Source organism: Gadus morhua, chromosome 12, assembly GCF_902167405.1.
Source record: "Gadus morhua chromosome 12, gadMor3.0, whole genome shotgun sequence".
Lineage (NCBI taxonomy): Eukaryota > Metazoa > Chordata > Actinopteri > Gadiformes > Gadidae > Gadus > Gadus morhua.
In genome coordinates this window covers 17,600,839-17,612,267 of record NC_044059.1, presented here as the reverse complement: position 1 = coordinate 17,612,267, position 11,429 = coordinate 17,600,839, and the positions used below count along the sequence as shown (strand labels likewise).

The 11,429-nt window shown below is 43.9% G+C and overlaps 1 long non-coding RNA gene across 1 annotated transcript; it reads left to right on the top strand.

Moving 5' to 3' along the window:
• The first annotated feature begins 215 nt into the window (after positions 1 to 215).
• On the top strand, positions 216 to 10,995 carry LOC115556101 (uncharacterized). The gene is made up of 2 exons (XR_003978938.1): positions 216 to 303; positions 10,396 to 10,995. It is a non-coding gene; the product is annotated as an uncharacterized LOC115556101 (long non-coding RNA).
• Positions 10,996 to 11,429: the final 434 nt, after the last annotated feature.

The following is an 11,429-nucleotide window of genomic DNA, read 5'->3' as shown; positions in this document are numbered from 1 at the left end:
TTCACAGTCCCTTATCTTACTACTAGAATAGTGCCAGTCGCACCTATTACTCAAGTTACTCATACACGCATGTGCCAAGCAGCCTGCAGCTCACACACACACATCCACAGCAGGCGCGAACGCATATATACACCGCAAGCACGCAGACACACCGCACACACACACACATCCGCACACACCGCACGTCAAGACAAAGGCAGCGACACATACACGGAAGCACACACACAGGCGCGCACACAGACACGCACACACGCACGCGCACTTACCGCACGTCAAGACAAAGGCAGCAACACACTCGCCGAGGTAAGACGTTATCTTTTTAAACATAACGGCTCCGCCATCGACACAAGCGCAGGTTAGAACACACATGCACGCGCACACACCGCAGCGACACTCGCCCTTCAACATAATTGCTCCGCCATCGACACACGCGCAGGTAAGAACACACACACACGCGCACACCGCAGCGACACTTGCCCAGGTAAGACGTTATGTTTTTAAGCATACGGCCAACCATCGACACACGTGCAGGTAAGAACACACACGCACGCGCACACACCGCAGCGACACTCACCCAGGTAAGACGTTATGTTTGTAAAAATAACATCTCCACCGTCAACAGACGCGCAGGTAAGAACACACACGCACGCTCACACACCACAGCGATTCTCGCCCATGGATGTTATGTTTTTAAACATAACGGCTCTGCCGTCGACAAACTCTCCCAGGTAATACGTTCTGTCTATAGATTGTAGAAATTGCGATAAAAGAAGGGAAGAGACAATTTCTCACCTCGGCAAGCAACGACAGGTCGTTCATTTTGTCATATAAAAACAGTTAAATTCAAACATTGCGCCGACTGGCATATCAACACACAAGTGACATGATCTTAAAGAGACAGTGTCCCTATAACACAACGAAAACGTCAATAACCCAGTATGGCGAATTATTTAGAGTCCACCACAAGACCAGTGGCGAACTTAGCCCTTTGGGGGCTCCAGGCGAACAGTCATTTGGGGGCCCCTGGATCTACCGGTCTTATGTACCTTATATCGCATAATATATGGCATAATGAGATGCTCCATACAAGGGATGAACAAAAGTCACTATCCTTCTTTCATGCAAATGTTAATTATCAATTTAAAAATTGAGAATAACATACAAAACAATAAGATTAGTTATGTTGACACATTACACTGACTGTTAACCTTATGTCATCATTTACCTGAGGGTTTCCAGTAGGTCACAGCAGCTATCTGCTGTGACCTACTGGAAACCACTACTGGACACCTACTGATAGCTGCTTCCAGCTATCAGTATTTTTCCTGTGCTCTTCAGACCTTTCATGGTTGATTAGATGCTGCTCACTCAGTTGTTTTTGTTTTCCAAAAAGGCAACAACAAAAGCAAAAAACACGGTCTGCACTTTCACTGTGACCAAGACCTGTTCACCCTCTCACCATTTTTCATTACTATGTAATAGTATGCTTTTGTGAATCTGCGGCCTTTGGGCCAGAGTGCTGGGTCATCCACAAGAATATGTGTGCACCTGCCCAAGACACAGCAGCTTGGGCCAGAGTGCTGGGTCATCCACAATATGTGTCTCGCAGTCATTGTTATCGTCATTGTCATCAATTTCAATAACCGAAGTGGAAGAAGGAGAGTGAGAAATATTCACTACCAGTTGTGCATCATCTCCGTCAGTTTGTTGACACACGTCATTAGCATCGCTGCTGGCTGAGCCAGAGCCACTTGGAATGAAAGGAGCAGTAACGTGACAGCTAACGACGTTGACGGCTGCTCATGATCCTCCGACGGTCCCGCTGACACTGCGGTGGCTGTAAAAAAGCTGGATAGCTTTGGTAGCTTTGAAAGAAAGTCCTGCCTTTGGTCTTTCTTCTTCTTTTTATATGACCCGCTTTCGTACGATCGCTTCATGTTTCACTCGATTTATGTCTCACTCGATTTCTCTCTCTCTCTCTCTTACCGCTTACTGTTTTGAATTTGACTTCATTGAGCGCACTACATGGAATAGTCCATGTAGTGCAGACTGAAGGGGGGTGCACACGGAAAGATCGTCAAAACATGAGTAATTAGACATCCCGATGCTACTATTGTGAAGAGATTTTTATAAAAATTATAAATATGGGGAGAAAATATATGCATTGGGGCATTTTGGGGGCCCCAAAAACCTTCTATGGGGCCCGGGGCTCCAGGCAAATGCCTGGTTTGCCTAATAGTACGGCCCGCCACTGCACAAGACTACACTTTGTTGCTCAAATGTAATATTACAGTGCTCCCTGAGCCACCCGAAATGTCTTGCGATATTGATATCCTCCTTCCCCCCTGCGGACGGTTTCAGTTGTTGTTTTTTCTTGTGTTTTGTGTGTATGCTATGTGTGACTGTAGGCTTCTGCTGCCTGTCTTGGCCAGGACACCGGAAGAGATCTCAATGATGATTATTTTTTTCAACTAACCAATAATAGTTGCCTTGCAATTTAAAATGTCAATGCACTTTCTGCATTTCAATTGTGTTATTAGTTCACTTAATTTGGCGTATCTACTGCACCTTCAACATATTCCGAGGGTGTTTAAAGTGTTGTTTAAGTGTTATTGAAGTTTACACAAATCATACCAACTCCATATTTTAAGCGTACTATTTTAAGCTATTTGAGGCATTTAGATAATATTTAGATAATATTTGAAGTGCATTGAAGTAGGCCTACTTGTGTTATTATTTCGCTTAATTTGGCATATCAAGAGCACCTCGAACATATTCCAAGTGTGTTTAAAGTGTTGTTAGGCATTATTTAAGTGTATGTGAAATATATAGATACTATATCCTAAGTGTTATGGTACATTGAATTTGATCTCCTTACGTTTCACTTGAATATGGTGCTTCTACATCAGAAATGTCTTTTAGGTGTTATAATCCCATTGAGATTCAGTATCTCTTTTACAAAGGAGTTCTGGCCAAGACAGCAGCATATAGTTCCACATAAAATATACATAAAAACAGCATAAAACAGAATAAGACAATTGGCAATTTAACATCATCCCAACATGATCACCAGCAATGTTCAATATTAGCACATGCGCATTTAGTACTCAAATAGTCCTTTATCCTAGTTTTAAAGTGTTTCAATATTGGAATTCAGTCTAATTTTAGATGACTCTGTGGTTTATACCAGGATGTGGGTGCAACAACTTTAAAGGCACTCTCACCGAAGACACATCGCGTTCGGGGAATATCATACATGATTTGCCAATATGATTGAAGATTACAATTCCTGGTGGTGACTTTAGGAGTCAGGAGAAAACATATGTAAGAAGGCCGTTCAAATAATGTGGGTTTATAAAGAAAAATAAGCCAATGCTCCAACCTACGATTGTGCAAAGAAAGATTTTTTTACAAATCTTAGTGCTGCATGGTATACTGAATTCAGCATTTTCAGAGAAGACTGATTGGCATGCATGCATAAAATCACCATAATCCAGTATTGACAGAAAAGTTGCTTGGATAAGTCTTTTTCTCAAACTAAAAGGGGAACAGCATTTGTTTCTATAATAAAAACCCAACTTTAATGTAAGTTTTTTGTAAGACACTCAATGTGATGTTTAAAGGACAAATTTTCTTCTAAGAAGAAACCAAGATATTTGTAGACTGGAACTCGTTCAATTACTCTCTTATCTAGTGTAACAATCTGACAAACATTGTCTCTTTTCCTTGATTTTGAGAAGCACATAATTTTACTTTTGTCAGAGTTTAGTACAAGTCTCAATTTGTGGAGATTCTCCTGAATAGTATTAAAAGCAGATCGCAGTTATTCTGTGGCACTTGCCAAGGATGAGGCAGAGCAATACAAAACGGTGTCATCCTCATAAAAATGACACTTTGCTTTTGTTACATTGTGACACAAGTCATTTATATAAATAGTAAATAAAATGGGACCCACAATGGACCCCTGGGGGACACCATTTTGGATAAGTAAGGAGTTTGAGGTCGCAGAATCAACCTGAACACTTTGTGTTCGGCCCCTCAAGTTGTTGGCAAACCATTTGACAGCTTTTAAAGACATTCTAATATCCACCAATCTCTGAGACAGGACTGAGTGTTCAACTGTGTCAACGCCTTTGACAGATCCAAGAATAGTGCAGCACAATATTCTTTCGAATCAATTGCATATATGAAATCATTTAACACTTTCATAGTGGCAAGGACAGCGCTGTGTTTTCTTACAAAAACCTGACTGCAAATCATTTAAGATGTTATTTGTTGCTAAATAATATTTCAACTGGACACTTATAAGCCCTTCTAAAACAGATAGTTTAGATATTGGCCGATAATTATTTGGATTTGATCGGTCTCCAACCTTTAATAACGGAGTGACATATGCAGATTTCCATACGCTAGGTACTACTCCAGTTTCAATTGTCAGGTTGAAAATGTGTTTCAAAGGTACTGCAATATGTTCAGCAGCAATTTTTTAAAAGTATGGATCAAACCCATCAGGACCAGAGGATTTCTTGGCATTTAACTTTAGAAGAGCATCATTTACCTCCTATGTTGTAATAGGGGCAAAATCTAAATCGAAAGGGGCATTATTCCCAGACCAAGGGTAATCCTCTCGTCTCATCTGCTGTTTTGTTGCATGCTCTGAAAACCACGGATTATTACGCCCTTTAATCTTATATTTCCTAAGAGGAGCATGCTTGTTTATAATGTCCAAAAATAATGATTTAAAATATTGCAATTCTAACTCGGGCTCCGGGATCAAGTTTACCCTGGTCCAGTCAGAAAGATTAAGATCTTTTAAGAAAGCTTGTTCACAGAATGACTTACTTACTATAATACACGGTTTACATTTAGACAACCTAGTATCTCTCACACCAGCAATAACCAGTGTTGTGCCCGAACGCGTTCATTAAACAATAGTTCATGAACACGTTCATATTTTGGGGCGAACGTGAACTGAACATATTACTGCCTGATTAACGTTACTGTGAACTTGTTCATTCTGGTGCCTGTGAACGGGACTATAGCTTAGTTTAATTTCGTTCAATATGGCGGTTATTTTTTTATCAACACGGCGGATGCGTGCGCAGAACGCCGTGTTGTTTGACCGGTTGCCATGGTAATCTCTGTGTGGTTAATTTGCAGTTGCGGTGAGTTCAGTTTACTGTTACATTAAACTGTAATCAGAAAATGCGGTTATATGCTATAGACATTTTCTCGTTAATGAGTGTGCCTTGAGCAATAACATATTAAAAATTAAGCTGAATTATGACACAGCGACCAAAATCTTTTCCAGAAGACCTGGAATTTTACTATTTCCTTATAGTCCACAATCATGCATCAACATTTTAAATGTTTTCTTGGTTGTTATATTTGCAACATGGGTTTACAAATTATAACTACATATGTTGTCACGCCACGCCTCTTTCACCCTCGCAGCTGGGCTGAATCAGGTGATTAGTGGAGCCTTTAAGTTAGCTGAACACTGTTCACCTGTTGCCAGATTGTACTGTCACGCTCTACTGAAGAGACTGGCAGATTTGAACCCAAAAGCAGTACTCAGAGACAAGCAAATACAATGATGTTCAGTTTTTACTTCGTCAAGCAACAGGGACGGGGCGGAGAACGTAGTCGGGGACAGGCAGGATCGGGAAACTGGGACAGGAGACAGGCGAACGAGGATCCAGAGGGACGAGGCGGGGAATGTAGTCGGGGACAGGCAGGATCGGGAAGCCGGGTAAGAAGACAGGCGAACGAGGATCCAGAGGGACGAGGTGGGGAACGTAGTCGGGGACAAGCCGGATCGGGAAACCGGGACGGAAGACAGGCGAACAAGGATCCAGGAGGACGAGGCGGGGAACGTAGTCGGGAACAGGCAGGATCGGGAAACCGGGAACAGGAGACAGGCGAATTGCTGGAGAGACTTGCATGAACCAAACAGCGAAGACAATCTGGCAACAGGTGAATAGTGTTCAGCTAACTTAAAGGCTCCACTGCAGCCCAGCTGCGAGGGTGAAAGAGGCGTGGCGTGACATATGTCCCATCTTAAAATACCATTTTCAGAAAGTCATTCAAAAACATATTTGCACTCTGAGAAATGTAAAAAACGAGAATATATGAGAATGTGGGAACCATCATGTTTAAATTTATGAAACGTTTGGAGGAATCTCGGAATGGTATCATTGTGGTTCTTGTAAATCAAACTCTGAGCTGTGCTCGCTATACCTCCAGCCTGAGGGTGCACTGGCTGAAATGTTTGTATATTAACTGACTTTTTATATTTTTGTATTGTATTTGTATTGTACTTGTGCTATTTATTAGTGGTGCAACGGTTCACGGGTTTCCCGTGATCCGTACGGATCAACCATCACGGTTCGGGACGCAAGTGATCCGCGGATCGGCTGATAAAAAAAAAATGTTGTGCGTTGACGTGATCAGCGCATGTTTAGAGGACAATTCCGGTATTAACAACATCATCAAGTATCGTAGCGAAATACAGTTTCTGTTGTGTTTTATTTGGCGTTCCGTAAATCCCATTGAACGCAAACCGGAACCGGAACCGGACGTGTTTAGGTTTGGTTGTAGTCTTTTCGCTCGGTTCGCCGTATCAACAGTAGGGCTAGAACCAAGCGAAAAGACTACAACCAACCCCCCTTGCAATGAGCAATGAGTCTCCCAACCGAAATCAATGGATTTACAAAATGCCAAATAAAACACCACAGAAACTGTATTTCGCTACCAAACTAAAAAAAAAAGAAGATAAGGATGTCTGCATTGCCTTGGGAGAGTGTAGACTCTAAACTCTCCCCAGGAAATGCAGACATCCTGAATTGTAAATCCAGGGTTAGGGATTATTTACTATCCTATCCATGTTAAAAAGAAGAAGGAATAATGCCTCAGATTGCACATTTTTTAAATATTGACCATGCTTAAAGGAAGCAGGATTATTAACTAATTTGTCACTTTATTTTGTTTTTACACAGTTGAAGATTTTATTTAAAGTCACATTTGTCTTGTTATCTTCATTGTTGTTGTTGATCCGAAAATGATCCGACCCGTGACTCAAAAACCGTGACCAGATCCGAACCGTGAGCTTTGTGATCCGTTGCACCCCTACTATTTATGGACTTGAGTCTGAAATAAAGTTTTCATCATCATCATCATCATCATCCAAATCAATATCTTTAAGACATGTACAACTTTGCAAAACCAAGTGAAGGCGATGCCTACAGCTAGGCCACTTGCAACAATATTTTCTTTCTGTAACTAATTTAAAGGGAAACTTCACCCATTTCCATTAAGCTTTTTATCATTAGAAACCCACTCATATTTTTGAATGGTCGTGCATCATTCCCTTTTCCCATTTTCTGGAGAGACTGGAGAGATCCGTATCGATCTCCAACACACGATGACGCAATTTGACAATTTTTGCATAGAAGTAAATAGGAAGTGTAAGAGGGGAGGATTCTCGTAAGACTACAAGCACTATTCCCACCCCCCTATAGGGGGTGGGACCCACTGACACTACAGAACTATTAGAGCAGTGCCAGTGGGTGGGACTTCACCAGCAGAAACTGACATCCACAGCGTCTGAAGCTAAGCTAACAGAGGCTGTTGATAAAACTGAAGTACAATGGCGGAAGGTACTGGATCTTCACTAGAAATGTTGTGTGAAATGATTTTCTAGCAGTCTTGCGGTATCAGCTTGGTAGATGGAACAGCGAGGTGTCCGATAGGCAGAGATCTAGATCAGCGGGAGTGGCCAGCGAAGCTGTGCGTCGTGGTGCATGGTGGGAGTTGTTGTCTTCAATCCACAAGCGCCAAAATGTCACTTTCTGCCTTTTCTCGGTCAAGACGGCACCAAATTAGAATTTTATTTTATTATTCGACTACGCATAGGACCCAATTTCAATACATATTCATGCCTCCACCGGTGAAATGCTCCTTTAAGAGAGCCCTGAATAGGGGTCACCCACTTTTCCTTCGACCACAGTCGCGGAAGAGCACATTTTTTCAAACATCTCGAAGAACAGCTCACAATTATCAGGATCAAACTTGGGGACAAAAGAGAAACATTTACTCATGTCATAAGTTTCTCACTGTTCCTGACATCTGCGATCTACAGAAAGCTTAGCTTTCTCAAAGTCCAGTTTCATGCTCTAATGCCGTCGCTCCCTATCTCTCTCCCCCAGTCTATCCTGCCGTTCTCTCTCCTCGGCATTACAGCCGACCAGAATAGCGCGTACAAGGGCTGGTTTTTTTTTCATCCTCTGGTGTCTCCAACTCGAGATACTCAATCAGGTTCCATAACCAGAGTTTATCCATCTTAGCCAACCGTGGCCTTGTCACATCAATGTCCAAAAACTGTTCCGGATCAAACTCCATTTCCCAAAACAACCAGTACCAAAAAAAAACACAAACGAAGTTAACTCGCCGACCGCTACTGCCCCAGTAGCCTGCATGCCTAGCTGATACCGCATGGGCCAAATACTCAAGCCGAATCAGCCTCGGTTAGCATTACACAGCTAGAACCTGCTCCCTGCTCCATCCCGGATGAGCCCGCAATTGTTACGTGCTGACTTACCGCGCTCGTTATCCCTCTGGGTAGTCAGCCCGTAACCTAACATCTGTCCCTGCGTGGTTCGATGAACTTTTAGTATGTTCCTAAACTTCCCCTGGGTCAGTGCAACCATACCTATCTAGGGGGTAAGGTGAGAGATACTCACCCAACGTCCACAGCCACCGCATGCAAACAGCGCTCTCTCTCCCTCACACTGCTCCTTGTCCCAGTCGGGTGGGCAGGGGTCAGTCCTGCTGACCAGCCTGCGCCTTAAGTCTCATCGTTTAATTCACCGTGTATATATGTCCGAAAAGGGTTCTCTCATAAAAGAGTCGCCGAGCAGCGTGTTTCCACAAAGTTCACTGACTCCGAATGTCACCTGCTGAACTCCCGCAGCGCCAGCTGTTGTTGCTTATGGTTAATGCTTAATGAGCCCTCAACACCGCCCCCTCTGTGTGACGTAAGTACTGACCTTAACCCTAAGCACTCGCTACCCTACTGTTACACCATGGACCATGTGCCCGGCCTATCTCGTGGTGCGCAGCTGTGTCTCCTTTGGCCCACAGAACAGCAACATGTGTCGGCAGGAATGGATTGTACAATATGCACTACAAAACAAGTAACTCCTCTTCATCCTGAAGATGATTGACAGGGGTTGCGTTGCGGGTATTGTGCTAGTCACTGAAGTGATAAAAACAAGTTATTATACTTTGCAGATGCGCAGTTCAGCGATTACAACATTTGTGATAGATTTATCGCATCGCACATGTGTGGGCTGTTGCATTCGTTTTACTATCCAAACTTGAACAATGTATTCGAAAATGCTCACGGTGTGCTCAGATGATGGATGGTCACGAAGGGAAGGGTGATGAGGATGTGGTTATGATGATAGTAGATTTCAAAGGACTGGTGTTAATATGCACTATTCCACACAATCCATCCAAGTCTATGAGCCTTTATTTGTCTGCTACTTGAGATACAATAATGCTCTGACAGTTTTACAATACAGTGAAGTCGCTGTACAAGCCAGGTTTCCCTGACTGAACTCATGTTTCATTACAATTTATTGTCAGGTTGTAGCAGATCATTTTCTCCAAAGTGATAGTACATTGAGATACATGTCATGAAAGAGGCAGTCATGGGGTTATGGCACCTCGCTCAAGGATGCCTACAGCTAGACTACGGTTGTGGGAATCAGACCCAGAACCTTTTAACTGGGATTTTCAGATGGGGACGTCAGGGACGATGGGGAGGTGGGAGATGGGGGGGATATGATAGACGGTGGGGACGTGAGAGATGGTTGGGACGTGAGAGACAGCGAGGACGTGGGAGATGATGGGGAAATGGGAGACGGTGGGGACGTGAGAGACGGTGGGGATGTGAGAGATGGCGGAGAGTTTGGGGATGTGGGAGAGGGTTGGGACGTGGGAGACGGTGGAGACGCTGGAGATGATGCGGAGCGTCATCTCCCACGATGCTGGGGGACGTGGGAGAATGGAGACGTGAGAGAGTATGGGGACGTGGGAGACGGCGGGGACGTGAAAGAAGGTGGGGACGTGGGTGATGATGGGGACGTGGGAGATGCTGGGGACGTGAGAGAGTGCGGGGACGTGGGAGAAGGTGGGGATGTGAGAGACTGTGGAGAGTATGGAATGTGGGAGACTATTGGGACGTGAGAGACGATTGGGATGTGAGAGACGATGGGGATGTAGGAGACGGTGGTTACGTGAGAGACGGTGGGGACGTGAGAGACTGGGAGAAATTCTTCAGCAGATGATCAAGGTTTGAATCACTTACCACAGCTCTTGATATAACTGCAGGGGTCCAAATGAAGGCCAAAGTCCCCACACAAAGAACGAGGCGGGAAGCGTTTGAAGTAGTAAGCAGGTTTTTTTTTTTTATGATAAAAAAACATTGTTGGCTTCAATGAAATGTGTTAAGGGCAAAGCATCTATTTCTTCCATCTCCCTGAACTAATTGTTTCAAAATTCATTGACTGTGTTCCAATGAACTAAGCCGAAACTGTCGCGATTGCTCTATGATTTGCTCCCCAGACATTGGTTCTTAGACAGGTGAGGGGCGTGGCGAGCTGAGCGGGGCACCGCAACGTGGGACACCTGGACTTCATCAACTAATCACACGCCTTCTTAAGCCTGGCGGGGACTTCTCGTCGGCGCCAGATTATTCCGTCTCATTCGGTATTTTGGCTGACGTGTATACATTGATTCCCTAACCTAATCCTTTGATTCCTAACGTCGTGTTATCCTTTCATTCGTTCCTCGCCAGTGGATGATCCCCGGACTGCAACACTCTCCGGTGCCTCCGCCAGCTACGCCCACCCGCTCCTGTCTTCGCCTTGCACGCTGGTTATCTCTTGAGTTATTCTTTACTGACAATAAACCGTGGATTGTTCGTACTGATTCTGTCTCTGCATCCTGGGTCCTAACCAACCTTTCGCCAACCGTAACAGAAACAGCACAGATGCAGCAAAAACTATGTTATTGTAAAACTTACAATAACATATCGCTCCGCATCCATGTCAGAAAGGAATCGACACATCCTTTTATAGTACATCTTGTAACATATCTGAATTTGTGGCTCAGTGTGAATTTTGTACGACGACAGTGTTTTCAAAAATGTTTTGCATGTGTGTCTGTGTGTGTGCACACTCCTCTGAGAGTGCGGCCCGGTGTGCACCAAGAGTGAGTGCATCTGAAGCGGCTGGGTGCAGGAGAGCTGTCCTAATGACTAACAGATCAGCGTAGCTCGTGGCCATCGAGAAAATGTTTATTTTGATGGATGAGCCAAGAGCGGCCAACTGGTTTGAGTTGGAAACAATATAGGAGATTCAGAC